At 40.2% G+C, this 18,035-nt stretch overlaps 1 protein-coding gene and 1 long non-coding RNA gene across 7 annotated transcripts in view; one reads left to right on the forward strand and one right to left on the reverse strand.

The window, feature by feature from the left end:
• The window catches only part of PPARA (peroxisome proliferator activated receptor alpha), a 73,464-nt gene that overhangs the window by 41,992 nt on the left and 13,437 nt on the right, over positions 1 to 18,035 (reverse strand). For 3 of the 6 annotated variants that reach the window (XM_083800587.1, XM_083800589.1, XM_083800588.1), the window contains exon 1: positions 445 to 591. The exons of 1 other annotated variant lie outside the window; for it this stretch is intronic. The gene's annotated coding sequence lies outside the window, so the exon portion shown is untranslated. Of the gene's footprint in view, positions 1 to 444; positions 618 to 18,035 lie in introns of those variants that run through there. 2 more of the 6 variants (XM_083800585.1, XM_083800584.1) reach the window with 2 other exon arrangements.
• Positions 531 to 12,344, forward strand: LOC310882266. The gene is made up of 2 exons (XR_014572876.1): positions 531 to 641; positions 2,524 to 12,344. It is a non-coding gene; the product is annotated as an uncharacterized lncRNA (long non-coding RNA).

Genomic DNA, 18,035 nt, shown 5'->3' on the forward strand with positions numbered 1-18,035 from the left:
AAGAAGTGCCCCCTCGTATCCAAACTAAACCAATCCAAACTCAACCAAACTGATCAAACCTGCCCAAACCAACTCCCAAAAAAACCAAACCAAATTAAACCAAACCAACCCAAACTAAACCAAACGAACCAAGCCAAACCCCCCCCAAACAAACCAAATTGAATCAAACCAACCCAAACTAAACCAAACCATCCCAAACTAAACCAAACCAAACCAACCCAAACAAGAGTAAACCATCCCAACCGAACCCAAAGTAAACCGAACCATCCCAAGCCAATCCAAACTAAGCCAACACAAGTTAAAACAACCCAATCCAAATTGAACCAACCCAAATTAAACCCAACCAACCCAAACTAACCCAACTCAGACCAGACCAGCCCAAGCCCACTCCCCGCACCCGCACCCGCACCCGCCCCCGGCCGGGAGCCCCCCGCCGCCCCGTACCGTGCTCAGGCCCTGCCCGCAGCCGCCCGTGGAGGCGCTGCCACCGCCCGCGGCCGCTGGGCGCCCATGGGCGCGGGGGGCGGGGCCCGGCCGCGACCGCGGCGCCTCCCAACGGCCGCTGCCCGCGGGAGGGAGGGGGGCTGAGGGCAGGGGGCGGCGGCGCCGCGTCCCGCGCCCGGTCGGCGGCGGGGTGACAGGTACCGGAAGTGAGGTCGCGGCACACACCTCCCGCCGCGGCCGCGCGCCATTGGCTGGGTGCGGGGAGGGGAGAGCGGCGCGGGCGGGCGCAGCGCGGGCCCCTCGGTGTGCCGCCCCCCGGCACCGGCACCGCCGCGGCCCCTGCCCCCTGCCCGTGCCCACCGAGCCGGGCGGGAGCGCGGCGCCGAAGCTCCCCGTCAAGGGCAGATAAAGGCCGGCGGCGCGGGAGGCGAGGGCGGCCGTGTGGGGGCGAAGTCTGTGCTCGCCGCCTGCCTATACCCGCTCGCCCGAGCTGCTTGTGGCGCGGGGGGCCGCGGCGGGACCCCCGCATCAGCGCCAGGCCCCCGAGGCCTTCTCTGGCCTGAGAGGGAGAAAAAGGGGGGCTGCTTCGGGGCGCCGCCGGGGCAGGACCCCTCTGGGGACGTCGGCGGTGCCTGGGACCCCAGGGAGGGCGAGGAGGGCCCGCGAGGGGCTTAGTGTTCTGGGAGTTAATCCCAGGCAGCACTTAGTACACCTCCCCTCCTAAATAAAACCCCAAGCAAAGCTCTGTGAAGGCCTTTGATTTCTTGAATCTTGTAAATCTTCAAAAGGTAACACAAGCCACAAGGGCTGTGTTTTGGCTTTTTATCCCCCTTCTGCTCTTTCACTGCTCCATGCATACTGCGTTTCTTGATTATTCTCATAATTGTTGTGGTTATCACTACAGAGAAAAAATCACTAGATTACTTTTTTAATAGTAAATTACATTTTTACTTTCATGTTCTCACTCATTACTGACTGTAGTAGCCAAGGACAGGGATGTCAGGTGGAGAGAACACGGCCTGTTCCATACATTTCCAATGGGAAGTTCATTTAGTTGTATCAGACATGCACACGGGGCTTCTGCTTATTTTTACTGCATGGAATCACACTTTATGATAGCTCAGAAAACAGAAACAGGACCAGAAGGGAAGGAAAGAGAGCTCTGCGCTGAAGACACCCTACTGCAGCAAACACCATAGATCATTAAGGTTGGAAGAGACCTCCAAGATCATCTGGGCCATCTTCAGTTCCGTACATTTCTCAGCCGCTAGGTTAGGCACTTGAACCTGGATGCTGGAGCATTCACTACAGAAACAGCAATGAAAAGAGGGTGGAAAACAACCCAGAAGGCATGCCTCAGTGAAAAGCTGCAAAAGGCACTATTAACAGCAGAAAACTGAAGTTAAGGAAAGCTGACACATTTATAGTAAGTTAAGGCTTCTTCAAAGTGGTTTTGGTCACAGCCTGACTTCTCAGCCAGTCGTGCTGCTCCAAGTTCCATCCCAAACCAGGCCAACACCCAATGCTGCAAGAATCAGCTGGTTTAGAAAGTTAATTCCTAATTTTAACACCTACATATTTCCTCACAGTGTGTGAGTAAGAGAGCTGAGCTGATAACGAGGATCAGGGACTATAAAAGATCTTATCCGAGCAGATGAGCTTTGCATTGTTTGCTTTTGTTTCTGTTTGTCCCTCCTGCCCCTACCTTCCCCCCTCCCCCCAATATATCCAAACATAATGAGCTTCTGTACAACTACGAATATATATTGTTTAGATTGGGTACTTGATCAGCTCTTAAAAACAGAACTCTTTCCCCTTTTGTTCTGTTAAGGAAGCTGTGGAGAGTGAGGACACTAAGTATCCACATTGAACTAGCTTTAGGTGGTCTGTTCACATGCATGGGACTACTACTGGTCTTGGAAATGACAAGCACTAAGGTGAAATTCTCAAAAAGAAAGAAAGAAATCTTCATCTCGTACTGGGTCACACATTAATGTGATCCCCAATTCAGTAAAACCATGAAAATATTTATTGAAATTTAAAATGATCTGTGGGCCATTTTTTGTTGACAAACTACAGGTTCCCCACCCCATGCTTACTGACAGTCAAGCTCACAGCAGCCTCCATCTGCAGCACAGTCAGTGAAGAGGACCATGATATCCAAGACATGGAGGAGAACTCTACTCAGCCCTACACTGGAAATGTTTTCCTTTCAATAAGTTGTGTATGTTTTGTCCATGAAAATGGCTGGTGTTGCAGAACATATCTGTGGTAAAGAAGGAAAATGTATCCCACATTTCAAGTATTATCCAGGAGACCAGATCAATTCCTTTGGTGCTGAAAGTGATTTTTGTGTGTACCTTGCTGATAGGATTGCATAAATCCGTATCGCAGTTTGAATCTTAATAACATACTAAATATCATAAACACCCATTAGCTATTTAAATGTGCAAGCTTTTAGAAATCTGAAATTAGATTATTTACCAGGCTTTTAGATGGAATAAGCTTTAATTACTGTTATATTCTATTAATATGCAATAACCATATTGGTGTTGCCTAACAGATTGACAGTTGTGAAACAAGCAGACTTGTGCAGTAGCTGATTTTCCATCTTTTCAGCATCCAGCTGGTTTTGTCAGAGGTCCTCACTGTCACACACAGCATTTCTGTAATAAAATGTTTTCATTTGTAAAACAAAAATGCCTTTTTGGTTGTTAAACAACAGGCAGGGAGTCTTGTAACAGCTATGTGGAAGGAGATGAGCAGATTCAGTCAGACCGTGGATCAGAATTTTGGGAAAGGGACGAGAACAGCAAAAGCTCGTTGTGCTTTCACCACCTCCTCCAGTTCCTGGTGACATGCAGGAAGTGGGCTGCCCCTGCGCTAAAATACTTGCTGTGGTTTCTCTTGCTGATCCAACGATAGGAATTTTAACAGACAATGTGCCTCAGTTTTGCTGTGTCATCGCGAAAGACTTTCCTAACAAGGTCAGGATGAGAAGTAAAATGGGGCCTTCCCGTTTAGATATTTATCTGAACAGAAAAACAGCATATCCAGCATTTCATAAGGTGGAATAGCACATACGTGGTTCAGTTTCTCTTTATGTGACTACCAAAGTTTTACTGAATTACCGTTTACTCAATGGAAATTATTTTAATACTACTGAATTAGTATTCTTAAAATAAGTGGCCAGACTATGACAAGAACAAGCTTCATGAACAGAAGTCCCTACCAAGTATATAAAAACTTTTGAGTGTAATTTAAGACTTTCTATGCATATTTTTGTGCAGGCTGAATCCTGCTCCGTTGTGATCAGTCAGAATAGCTCAAAGACAAAAGTCCCAAGTGATGATGAACAGAAGATGATGCCTTGATTTCTTTCAGTTAAATACATGGCTTATATGCATGTGTGGTAGGCAGATTACTGTTAAAAGAGCAGTTCTCTCTCCAGATCAACCCACTTAAACAAGCAAATGAACTGTTGAAACAGTGGAGAGCTGTGATGTGCCCATCCTGATCTTTTCTGCTGAAGTCCTGTCCCAGCATAGCACTTGTTTTACTGAAAGGTCTGTGCTGCTGGGTTTTGTTGCTGTTTTAGAGTACGCTGGTTGGTTTTAGATGCAGGTCTCTGGGTTGGATTAGAACAAAGTTCTATGACAGGTAAATTAACAGGTTTAAGATAAATCATCTCAGGCTCACATGCCTCATTTTAATATGACAGGTTCTGAAGAGAACCAGGGTGCAGGTTACAGGTTTACACAAGTCTAATTTTCCACAAGACTCTCTAGATATTGGATTATTTTTTAGCCTAAGCTAAGGCTTAATTTTTCAACAAAATAAGGGATTAAAGTTGTTATTTATATTTAATTTTCACTATGGATGTTTACCATGCCGTATCATCAATGTAAAGTGTGGACCCAGCCATTCAAATCATCTCTATCCATATTTGAAAGTGACTTTACCATTACCCCTTATTTACTGGTGAAATATTTCATTATTTGTCAGAGTCTCAAGATCAGACATTCCAGATGTCAGTACATCTCTTCTGATGAGAAAATTGTGGAATTACATTTTTTTTTAACATGATAGTTCTCCCATCATTATAACTGTAACTGTTTCATTTCTCCATTTTAATGAAAAAAAGTTGTTTTTTTGAAGAAAAGCTGTTAGTGGTGAGCAAGCACTTCTCTTACAGTAACAAAGGATGCACACAGTAAGGGTAAATGAAAAGAGAGGAGATAAACAGCCCCCTCCATGGTCTTCCTGAGGGAAAGCTCACACTTGACCCTTCTGCAGGGGAACCGTAGGGCAAAGTATCAGCTTGAAAACAGTGTATTGGAAAAAACAATTACTCCTAACACTCAGCTGTTCTGTTCCTTCCCAAATCCACCTTACAATGTCATCTGAATCCCTTCTTCGTCCAGTGTAAGACTCCTTTTCTATGCATTTCGATTTCATTTGACAATCTATTACCAGATTCAGCAGGCCTAAGCAGATTGAATACTATTTGAAGGTTTCCTGTTTCAAAGACAGTGTTTCTTTTCCTCTCCAGGCTTCTCACTTCTTCCAGCTTTTGCTCTGTTCTTTCAGTGAAGTCTTTGCAGCCTCTTTTTCTCCAGTCTCTGTTTCACATTCAGTGTTTTATCTGTCACGCTGAGATTCTCTTCTTGGGTGACATCTTTAAAATCTCTCTGTCATCACCACCGTAACTGTGATTCATATCTTATTCATTACTTGATTGTTGCAACATCTTTTTTTGGCCTCCATTCTTCCCACTCTGCAGTTAAAGCTATTCTTTACTGTCCCTCTCAAGCCTCTTTAGCATTTGCACCAGCTCTGTACCCCTTTCTGATGGCTGCATCCAATTCTCAACCCTTCTTTCCCATAAGACCATGTGCACTGCCTGCTGTCCTTTAATAATCATGCTAAAATCTACACTTTTCCTGAAGAGCAAGACAAAACACAGAAGCAAGAAAGAATGCATGGTGGAATTTGCTTCTCAATACAATTACTAGCAACTTATACCTAGTTTTGTTTAAAAAGTGTACTGCATTCATTTATATACCTCTGCAGCATGTGTGTATGCCCTTGCATGCCTAGATTAGTGTACACCCCAAGTGGTAAATTCTCCCAGCATACTTCAGCCAATACTTATTTATTCTTGTCTGGCTTTAGTTGTAGCCTTAATCTAAGGTTCAATAGTTTCTATGCCTTTGCTCATGTATTATGCAGAGTTCAGGAAGGAATTACCATGTAAATGTCAGCTTCCCGTGATCTCAGCTCTTTGCAAGTAATTCAGTCCAGACACAGAAATTAGAAGTGAACTTGGAAGTTATGTTTGCCTCCATACTAACTACATACACTTCATTCTTCATGCACCAAAGGTATAAATACATTTATTTAGCAAGTAGATGCTGTGATTTTAAAAGCTGTGTTATTGCCAGAGCACCCAAGGAGACTCAGCGTGAATCATGTTTACTTATGTTTGTTTAGGTGCAAAGTCCAGTGACTTGGCTTAAGCTCCTTTTGAAGGTGAGTTTAAAGCTAAGCTCCTGGATTTTTTTATTTTGTTATTTAACTGAGGCAATTAAAGGGAAAGTACAGGTTGCATGCTGCTTTGAGATTGGCAGCACGTGGCAAGCAGGTTGAAAACACACCAGGTATTACTAGGACTTTGCATCCACTGCAGTGCATTTTCCAGAGCCCATCTAAACCACACTTTTACACTGCTCCAAGATCCTTAATGCAAGGGGTTTCTCTTCCTAGTCATTTCAAGTGTATCCTATCAAGTAAAAAATTTGAGTTTGGGTGCTAGGGTGTGTGAATCTGAGACTTACTCAAAGCAATTAGCTGAGTAACTATTCAGCTTAAATTGTTTTCCTACCCTGTTTTCAGGCCATGACTAACTCTCACCGTGCTACACCCATCTTTTCCAGCATTCATGACTGATATTTTGAGCATATGCTAGAGGAACATTTTATGAAGAACAATCATGTATTTCATTTTGGAGCACTTTGCTCAATTATTACATATCTACTAGGTAGATTTTTAAGAAAAAGAAGCATACATGCAGTTGGGCTGATGCTTTTCAGGTGCCACTTCTTGCTTCACACTTCAATTGTCCACGTTCTCATTCAGATATTTCTCACCGTTCTTTAAAATGGTCGGCTTTGTCATGTGAATATCATAATTAATTCCCAAATAGATTTTTGAAAGCAAGACAGTACTTCCAAAATTGCTTAAAATGTTTGACAAAATAATTTGCAAACATTCAGGGCAGGCTCATCTGAGGCCAGCAGCAGAAAGACCATAGTTTTCTGATATTGTGGCCTAAGGAACATCCCAGCACTGAATTCTACCTTTTCTTATCCTCATGCAATGCTGCATCACGCTTCCATTTTCCCACCACTGTCTCTTTGCTGGGCCATGCTGTGAACCAGATCAGGAGGCCTGTTCAGCTGAAAAATAATTTTTAAAAGCTGCAGGAAATAAAAATCATTTCCTGACCTAATTCCTGGCACATCCCCCATGTACCAGAGAGGTGTCATGCTGCGATGAAGGAATGCCGACTGATTCCTTCCATCTTTGGTACCTCTGAAACATGCCTGGCACCAAACCACGGTCAGGCCTGACCAGAGAAACAGAGGAGAAGACAGCAGCGGGTGAGCTGAGGAGTCAGGAAAGAGAGAAAAGAGCTTGTTTTGTTAGAAGGTGGCTACAGGGAATTCTGAAAAAGAAGGTGGTTCTCAAACGGATGAAGAACAAAACCAGTAGAACTCTGTAGGACCAGCACACAGGGTTGCCCTCTTTACTTGGATGTAAAGAATATAAACAGCAGCAGGGGCTGTGATGTTCACAACCCTCTGAACTTAGAAACCAGGAAAGGAAGTATTTCAGCAACACCAAAGCATCAGCTGCTAACACTATATTTATCCAAACCGTAATGAACAACTTTAAATAAGAAGAGCTTATGGAGCCGTGTTTAGCTGGAAGATCTGTGTGGGAGAGGGGTGGATACCTTTGGACTTTGTTAATAATTAAGTGGAGGAGTGCGCTAAAGCCTATGGAATGGATAGTACGGCAGTAAAATTACAATGACTCACTGAAGTCTGAGGTTAGCAAACAGACAGAAGTAAACAATACCACACGTGACAGATCCTTGTGCAGCTAGACCTGTCTCTCTTTAGTGAAACCGTGTCTGAAATGCTTCCTTCACTTCTGGAAACCTTGTGGAAGTAATCTGATACTGAACCTAAAAGAAATAAAAACTGTTGCATTCAGAGTTAGATTCAAATCTAGTGCAGGGTTTTTTTTTTTTTTGGTAATAATCCCTAAGGTAATATCTTGCCTGTTAAAAAAAAAATACACAAAGAAACCTTATTTTCTCAGATCACTTAGCTCCAAATGCAGTGAGTGCCAGGATAAAAATCTGGATATATAGTTTAAAAAAGGCAACAGCAAAGCATTCTGTGAGCTGCAGGCCTTTCTAATCTGCTTTTCTGTATATTAGTGTCACCAGATGTTCAGTTTTTCACTGAATTGTTTTAGGGGGTCTCTCCTATTTTTTAATTGTTATTAATTCTTACCTATATTAATATAATTATCTGCCTTTCACCTTCTGTTCATGCTTTGAGGTAACACTCAGTCCGCTGCTACACTTGACTACAGGAACTGGCAGACCAAATTCATCCCATTAGCATGCAAAGGAGCAAGTATTCAGAAGTCATTCTCCTATCAGCTACTTTGCTGCATGCAGAGTTTATGTGCAGTTCTTATTGGGGTTCCCTATTTTGACAACCATAGCTGGAGACCCCAGAGGTTCCCAAGCCACTGGGAAGCATCAAGAATGGGACATGAAAAACTACCAAGTGCCATTCTACAAGAAACAAACTAAGTACAAGAAGCAGAATACAAGAGCATTTAATTAGAGACTTTGCATAGATTTCACATCTTTTTTAAGTCATGCTACCCAATTGCAGTTTCTTTGATTACCTAATCCATCTGCATGTATGCCTGCAAATATTTGCTAAAGAACTCAAAATATTTGCTGTTTATCCTGGGGAGCAGTACTACAAATATTTGTTTGATGTCCAGACTAGGATTTTCAAGTGTATCAGCTAACTCAATATTCCTTTAATTTATTTCCAATTAATCTAGAAAGAAAAAAATCTCTCTTCTGTATTCCTACCCTGTATGTCTCTTTTTGAAATGTTTACATTCTAGGAGTTTACTTGTTGAAGATATGCAAAAGAAAAAGTGCCCTGGCAGTCTCACACATGTCAACAGGTCTGTCATCTTTAAAAAAAAAAAAAAAGCCTTTAATGCAATATACAAATATACTTGCAGTGAGCTCCCTGCACCACTGAGAAAATGGGGTGAAGACAAGGCACTGTTATGTTATCATAGGGTAAATGAGGCTAAGATTAACCAAGGGTGTGAGTGTGCTGACTTCACCTAATTGCGTGGCAGTAGAATTACCAGTGCTGTCTCTCCACTTAAGATTTTACGGTTAGATTAGCTATTACATATTACTGTGCTCTAAAACAAGTGCTTTGGTGTAAATAAAAACAAACAAGAACCTTCTTTTGATCCAAGAAAACTCTCATTTCAGCACAGAGTAAAAATTCTTTTTTTTCTTTTAAAGCGCCATGCCATAGCTTAATTTTAAGAGGGGAAACTGAGTCACGTAATCACAGAACAGCCAAGGTGGGAAGGGACCTCTGGAGGTCATCTGGCCCAGTCTCCTGCAGGGCCACCTCGAGAAGGCTGCTCAGGACTGTGTCCAGACAGATTTTTAATTATCTCCAATGAGGGAGGCCCCAAAACAATTCCTCAAACCAAGGTGTCTCAGGTTCCAGAACTGTACTTTATGGCTATTAGGGCACCAGAGCAGTCTTTTGGAATAATGCCAATGTTGCCACTCAGCATTACTGAAAATAGAAAATCCCATTCCCTCTTCTTACTCTTCCTTCAGGCCTATAGCTCTGCCATTTACCTTCTTTTGGCTTTGGTGTTTTTCGGCCCCCTTAGTGAATCAAAATTTGCTTCACTAAACTGGCAAAAAGTAATTTTCTGTAGGTTAGTGAGTTGGGCTGACTCATCCAGGAGGCAGCTAACACCAGAGCAGGCCCACAGAAGAGGAGAGGTCCTCAGGACCAAGCAAGAGGACACCAGATCCTCCCTGTCACAGCTGTAAGATATTACATCAGTTCAGATGTTTGTTAAACCACACCTTGGAGGAAGGTGGTAAAGGCCACTCATTGGGGATGTTTAAAAGTAGATCAAGGAGTAGTTAAAATCACTGTTGGGTGGCTTGGTTTCTGATACAACCAAGATCAGTTTTATTCCTCTTTTCTTCCCCCTTGTCTCCAAACCCCTTGACTGGGGCAACACCCCCCTTAGCAAACACCCAGTGTCCTTTCCTGTCCTCTTTAGATGCCCTTTTTAAAGCCCTTTTTATTTTATGTTTTTTTTTTCTTTTTTATTAGTGTTTTCCATTGACTACCATCAACATAATTATACCAGAGTTCTTGCTCCTGTTAGCCTAAGCAACCATGCCAGTTTTGGGGGGCAAAAATGTTACACTTAACTCAGTTTTGTAGAGTGTCGTCTGTCTATCTTTAGTTTTGCCAAAGCAAAAGAGTCCAAGACACCTTAATAGCTTCCATTTGCACCTAGCTGGAGAAAAGATAATGATCTGAATTGGTCATTATCCCATGATCAGTCCCCTGAACCATATACAGGAAAATTAATGTCATTAAGTAATAAAGCTGAACTGTACATTTAAAAAATGTCTGAGTCAAACACTGGAATCAAAGTATTCTTAATCCAAAAGCAATTAAATTCTGATTAAAAATAAAAGATTAATACAACAGTGAAATTTAAAAATCTGTGCAGTTCCTCGGGGAGCAGAGTTGGAACAACCAACCTCTTTTCATTATTCTTTTTTCTGTTTCTACCTCTTATGTTCACCTTTTTTTTCACTCCAGAAATAGAAACTTTACAGCTGGTATATATGTTACACTAATGATGCTTTGATTTAGAAATATACCTACAGATGTTAAATTAATCTAGACAGATTTTATTTACCTTTGAGACCTAACTACAGTGTTTTCTTTTGGAAGGCATTCACATTTTATTTGGCTCTGTGGTTCATGAAAGTCTGTCTGTCCCTGCATAAATTATGGTTGATTTCATGTTTTTCTCAGACCATGTCCATACATTTGAAAGATGTATATTATCTACCTAAGGATGTACTTCAACATCTGTTTTTAATTTAGTTGCTAATCTGGTGGCCCTGCTTTTTTCTTCTGTAAAAAAATTTAATGTCAAATGGGCCCAAGCCTATCAATTCTGTTCTTTAAATAGCCTCCAGTTATAGCTACTCCATGGTGAAAGGACAAACCATACATTAAAAGAGAAGCTTGATAATACAAATGTATGAAAATCCACCCTGAATGTTTGCTGTGTCTGTTTGCAGCTCTCTGAACGTGTGGCTGGACTCTATACAGCTCCAATGTGAAACACCAGGCTGTACCCAGAGCAGCCTGTACCAGATACTAGGTTTCTGATAAGCTCCTGGATACCAAAGATTATTGGACAAATATGTTTCATACAGTAGTGTACTATTAGCAGTGTACAGAGGGATGGATTTGGCCAACCTCTTTTCAGTGGTTTGTGGGGATAGGACAAGGGGTAATGGCCACAAGATAGAGCACAGGAAGTTCCGCACCAACATGAGAAAGAACTTCTTCAGAGTGAGGGCGACGGAGCACTGGAACGGGCTGCCCAGGGAGGTTGTGGAGTCTCCTTCTCTGGAGATATTCAAGGCCCGTCTGGATGCCTACGTGGGCAGCCTGCTCTAAGGAACCTGCTTTGGCAGGGGGGATGGACCTGATGATCTTTCGAGGTCCCTTCCAACCCCTTCGATTCTGTGATTCTGTGATTCTGTGACATTATATTGTTTTTTCCATTCCTGGTCACAAGTCATCATAGGGCTAGAAAAAATTTGGTAATTCAATTCCAAGGCTTTGTGGTGCTTCAGCAAAATTAAAACTTACTTTTAAAATATTCATGTACCTTAACAAAAACAACAACAACAACAAAAAAAAACAAAGAGCAACAACAACAAAACGCTCTTTTTTTTTTTCTTTTTTTTTTTTTTTTTTTCCCCACTGGATTAATCACTCAGAGCAATGTGCTAAACACACTGAGCTGTTCTTTGGGGGATCATGAGGATCAAGCCTCAGCTCTTGGCAGGCAAGTCCCTCATGCCATGCATGCTGCAACCCACCATTGTTGTTTTTTATTCACAGCAGGAGAGCAGAATGCTCTACAGCAAGTAAAGGGATATCTCCTCCCCTGGGAGCTTATGCTATAGCAGGAGATGACACCCAGGAGGACTGGGGGAACATGAGGGTCAAATTAAAGGTCATGATGAAAGCTTGACGCGGTATGTATATTTGGCTAATACTGCTTTGAACTTCACATGCTCCATCAATTTTTATGGGTGCTATTCAGACTGGGGCTCAGCAATGGGCAGCTGGCATAAGGAAGGGGAAATGAATGTACTGCTGAGGTGTACCAGTTGCAGAGACATTGTGGAAGAAACAGAGACTTTCATACTGTATGTTGTTGGCAGTGGAGAATTTTGAGTGGAGCCAGGAGACAGAAGGACACTGTAGACATTTTAGCTCTTTAGTCTCCACAACCTGTCCACCTCATGCCCCATGGGGACTTGGGCAAAATGACAGGGTTTTCTCTCTCTCTTTTTTTTTTTTGGGGGGGGGCGCTGTTCTGTGAGAGTGTTGTGATTATTTTTGCCTTGCTGGAGTCACCAGTGTAGAAGAGATACAAACCCAGAAAATTATTGAAAAAAAAAAAAAGAGAAAAAAGAAAAACCCACAAACAAATAAACAGGAAAAATATATTCTCATCTTCCTCCAATATCATTACCAAAAAGTATCAGTGGTCAACAGGGTAAAAATATAGCCTGTAAGAGAGCTAATAAGAGGTCAGTTTTCATGCAGATTGTGTAACAAAGTCATAATCCCTGTCTCAGGAGTAACATGTATGGATGCATATATTTCTTGTATATATTCACCTTTTATTGATATGCCTCCAAAAATCTGTGTCAGAACTTAGAGAGATTAAGACAGAAGCAGAGAATACATAACACATCGCCTTATACTAACCTGAGAAGGTAGTATTAAATGTAAAAAAAAAACGCCTTGCTTTTCAGGAAAAAAAGGATAATACCTAACTAACAAAAACACCTTTTGTTCACATCAGGCAGAACACAGCCTCAGATCTCACATGAGATGGTGCTGATCCTAAGGGATCAATTGGCATGTCTTTTTGGTCCTTCAGCACAAATGGAAATTACACCTAAAGCACAGCAAAAGAAATTGCTTTGTAGTATCATGCTGTAAGCACACTGATACACTCTCTACAATATCTAGCAAATGCCCTAAACAGGAGCTCTGAATGCTCTGTTAATTACAATACAGAGCTTCTCTTTACCTAATATTCACAAAGCTATACCTTCTGTTGTTTTTCAGAAGCTCACTACTTTTTGCTGTGCCTCTTTCCAGATGTGTTCGGTGTGCTTATCTATCTCACAGACTGAGTTTAACTGTAGTGTAAAAGCTGCAGCTCTTTCATATTTTTAATTTATATTACTGTTTTCTTTGCTCTGGCACCACAAATGAAGTGGCTTTTTGCAAGGTTCACAGTACAGAAATAAAACTGACTTTCTCTTCCTCACTGCTCTTATAATTGAATGCAGAGATGTTGGTGGTGTTAAGAAACAAACTGCCAGGATAAGCATTTCTCACTATAATAGTCAGCATATACCAACATGCTTCTGAACAACAGCAACAACAAAAATCACTAATTAAAAAAGTAGTAAAAACCACACACAATACAAATTGCAGGGATTCCAGGCCCAGTGATAAATCAGGGGGAATTTGATATAACGAGTGATATTTTAGAATGACTTTCAAACATTTGACAGAATTACATGACCATTTAGCAAGCACCATCTGCACCAAATGAAGATCAGTGCATACGTAAATTATACTCAGATTTACTGGAAAGTAGATCATCACTTTTAGATTTAATAGAACCAGCTTCCTATCATTTAAAAATATTTCTCCTATTTGTGTTACAAGATGACAAGAATACATATAGGTGATTTCTCTTAAACTTGTATTTTTTTTCTAATAAGAATATATTGTCTCTACAAATAACAAAGTATACCTGCCCCAGAAATTATTTAAACCTAAAAAGAGATATTTTCTGTTTAAATTACTCTCTGGTAGGAATAAAACATTGCATTCCCTCTTCTGAGGATGTTCTCAGATGCAGACAAGGCAGGATCTGAGCAAATCAGTCATCAAAAACACTCAAGTAAACCCTAAATCCAGTTTTAGCATACCATAAGGTATGCTCTGTGAATAGTTTCACATTACCAACAACTGGCTTAAAATAGTAACAGGACAATTGTGCCATCCTCGAAAATAATGATCCTATCATAATAAAAATATTTGCATGAAGTAAATGGACATTGCATAACTGTGAACTTTTGTACCAGTGATTATGCTGCATCAAGCCATGTTAAAAACGAAGTAGAGATACTGGAAAAAAAATGGGCATACAACGGCTTGTATACTTTTTCTGATGTTTATAAGAATATCCATTTGTCCATTTGTCCTTTGAACAAAGACAAAAGGACTTTTACTACAAAACCAAACTAAAACAAAACAGAACCAAATAAACTTGCAGCACCAATTCTTCCTTATTTCTAGTCCATTCAGAGCTTTGCAGTTTTTATTACTTCACCAGAAATCATCTAGCAGAGAGTTCTGCAGCAGAAAGAGCAGCAATCCATTTTGGATATTGTTTGAGGTTTTCATGTTGGGCCAGATTCTAAAAGACATTCTGAACCTATGGAGCACTCCGAGTTGTAACCCTTAACAAAAATTAAGCATCTCTCCATGTTGAGGACGGGGGAGACTAACACACTCCAACACACATAACCTTGGGGTACAGTTTCCCCATGTGCAGACCCTGAAGTTGGAGCCACATGAATTTGATGTCTTGATTCATCTTCTGCAATTAAAAAAACATCCTTACATTCCTTTCCTTCCCTCTGCTCACTTGGAAACTTTTTTTTTTTTTTTTTTATGAAAAAGGTTTAAAACATCTGTAACGAAAGTCATAATTCACCTGTGGATGTGATTAATTTTACAGCTGGCTCTGAGGCTTACTGATTTCAGAGAACTGTGAAATACTGAAGCTCTCTAAATGTTCATTGTATTGTTCCATTTAAAAGCATAGTTCTGTGTAAAGCTAAAAAAGAAAAACCAGGCTTTCTTATATATTCAGTGCAGAATGAAATAATCACAGTGAACCTTTCTGCAATAAAATAAAGTACTACTTTTTCTCCCACTGTAAAATACTAGCAAAAGCACAGGAGTTCTTTTACCAAATGAAAAAAAAAAAAAAGTTTTAAAATACAATCAGGTAACTTAGAAGGGTCTTGAGCCACCAGGGGAAATGGACAGAAGTGCATGTTCAGCTGTGTCATGAAGGTTAACAGCATGGTTACAGGTTTACCCTTTAACTAGTGGCAACCTGACTGATCTGTCACAGCTCCCACTGAACTCCAGATCAGCCCTGGGGTCAGAGCGATACTCTGATGAAGATTTTCAAAACTACATGATGGTACCAGGTTTACAAAGAGATTCTGAAGAGGCCTGCATTTCTAATAAGAAAAGATTTATATATATATATATAAATTAATATATATTAATTATTGATTAATATATATTAATCAAAAATGATAACGTTTGGTTTAATTGCTGGCCTATGGCTTTACACCATAATGTCAAAGAGTCTTATTGTTCTGGAGCTCAATTCTCTATTAATCAAAAAGAACATAAATCAGGAGAAATTCTAGGAAAGAGAAAAGGGTAACTCCTTGGAGAAGACAGCAAGGCCCTCTGCAAGGCGATTGCTAGGTCTCTAATCCATTACAGTGTTTATCCAATGATAACAAAGTCGTATCTCTTTCAAATTTGGAATCAGCACACTTTGAGTTCTTCAGTGGTAAAATTTATACATCCCTCACCCTGTTGGGAAGCCAAAACATTGCACCAAAGCTCCCCTGGAGCTTTGGGTGGAGGTACAGGGCTGGGTTGCAAATTAACATAATGTGTTTCAAGCACACCTGAAAAATAATTTTAAAATGCAGTGATGACAATGGATGAATGGCTGCATTCAGGGACATGGCTAATGATAGCTGTTCCTGGCAGAAACCTCTGTGAGAGAATTTACTGCATGCTGACAGAGTAAAGGAAGGAGTAAGCTTAGAAAATTGTCTCTGTTCGTGCAGTCTACATGAGGTAGTCTTCATATTGGGTGGGATACATTTTAAAGTGAAGCTGAATTCTCTCCAAAGTTTCCTGAGAAAATTTATGAAAATGAAAAGTGTCCCCAATGACAAGCTAGTAAAACCAGAAATTTGAAGTGCTGAGATACCTGGAACTGCTCAGAACACATCCAAAGGGCTATGTCAAGATGGCCTACAGATCTCATTTTACTACTGGACGTTTTCTGACAAAATGTGGAACCCAACATTTTACTTAACAAGGAAAGGATAGCAGAGATGATTTTTGTCTCTCTATAGAGAGCAAAAAAACAATGCTCTTGCTTAGATCTATGTAATAGGGACGTGTCATGGAAATAGTTTCATGGAAGAGTTAGTTAAGTGAGAAGTATCCTTTTGGTGAGCTGATGTGGTCCTTTAAGAAACACCATTAATCAGTTGGATGTCCTCTTCGTGTGTTCGCAAATGACCGTGTGTTTACTAAATCCCTGTTGCACAGGCTATCGTATGCCATTGGTTTGTAGATGGCATTGTCATAAGATTATTTAACGATGTTCATAGGGAAACACGTGATGTTGGGAGAGAAATAGCACAGGTGGAATTCTCGAGAGCTAGACTGCAATTGTGGTGGTCACCCCCTCTTGCTGTTTTAGTTAATTGAATTAATTAACGTGTTATTTTAATAAATTAACTTCTTGATATTTCTTTGGCACTTCTGAGCCTAAAAATTATATTATTGTCCTGTATAAAAACATACGTGCATCTACTGCAGTCTGGGAAAGACCAAAGTCAATAAACTTTCTATGTTCTTTGTATTTTTAACCTTGTCTAAATGCAAGGAACATGAGTATCTGCCACCAAAAGAGAAGCACATTCATCTACTTTGGGCTGGCACAAATTACTATAAAAAACTGCCATACATGATTCAAAAAGTACAAATACTGCATCTAACAGTTATTTTCATTACCATTACTAACATGAAAGCTATAATTTCTCTATTATGTCTAGTATATCAATAACTCACATTAATGCACTTATCTTCTTCACCTGTTTGGAAAATCCCTCTTCATACATAGCAAACTACAACACCCCTCACAAAATTTTATCAAGTGGCATTTCCAGGGAGACTGCTAAAATACTTAATAGTCCAGATTGGCTTGTGGTTTTTTGTTGTTGGTGGTTTTTGTTTGTTTGTTTGTTTGTTGGCCTGTGGCTTTTTGTTTGGTTGGTTTTTGTTTTTAGGACATCAAACTGAGACATGAGTTACACAGCAACACTGGCTTTCAATGGAAATCAAACTACAATTTTTTATACAAAATTCTAACTAAACAATTTTAAGTGTTCTGCTTTCTAAATGGTGTAATTCACTGTTGCCTTTATATTTGCATCATAAATATATAAGAAAAAGAACAATTTTAACCAGTTTGCAGTAATTTTATTTTCCAAATATATAGTGCTAATACTTATTAATGACAATAAAGATAATGATAAACATCTGACCTCTAGTGGCAGCTTTCTCAGAATATGCTTTAAATATGAGAAAGAAGTGAAGGAGTTGAAAAGGGGAAAATGGTTAAAAAACAAGCTGGAATTGTGAAAGGTAACCTGAACTTTCATAAGATGCTTTACTAGTTTTTGTCTAAATATCTTTGCCATCAAGATCACAGTTCAGAATCCAGGATAGTATTGCTTCTGAAGCTTTTATTCTTGAATCTTCTGAGTTGATTACTTCATTTAAGAAATGTGTAAATGATTTTCCAAAAGAAGTTTTCCAAAAGAAATATAGCAACATTCTAGTAAGTTTTATAACTTCACATAGAAAGTTTTTAGTAAATTTCTTGAGCTGGTTGATTCTCCCCTCCACGCACGCACAATTATTCAACAAGTGCATTTGGATCCTCACTAGACTTCATTCCTTCTCCTCAACTGACACATAACATTTGCCCAGTGAAACACATGCTTAACTATCAGCACTCTGTACATCAAAATTTGCATTCCTGTTGGACTAAAAATACAGTAACTATTCCATAAACAAAGGTCATAGCCTTCCAAATTGTGTGGCTAATTTAAATATTAATCCCCTCAATGAGAACCAACAGTGTTGTTTTAACCCCTGCAGGATTAAATTTCAAAGCACTAGTTTGCATCACTACAATACAAACTTTCTCCTAAGCCAAAAACATTAGCTACAATCTAAATA

The sequence above is a fragment of the Anser anser genome (assembly GCF_964211835.1).
Source record: "Anser anser genome assembly, chromosome: 1".
Classification (NCBI taxonomy): Eukaryota; Metazoa; Chordata; class Aves; order Anseriformes; family Anatidae; genus Anser; species Anser anser.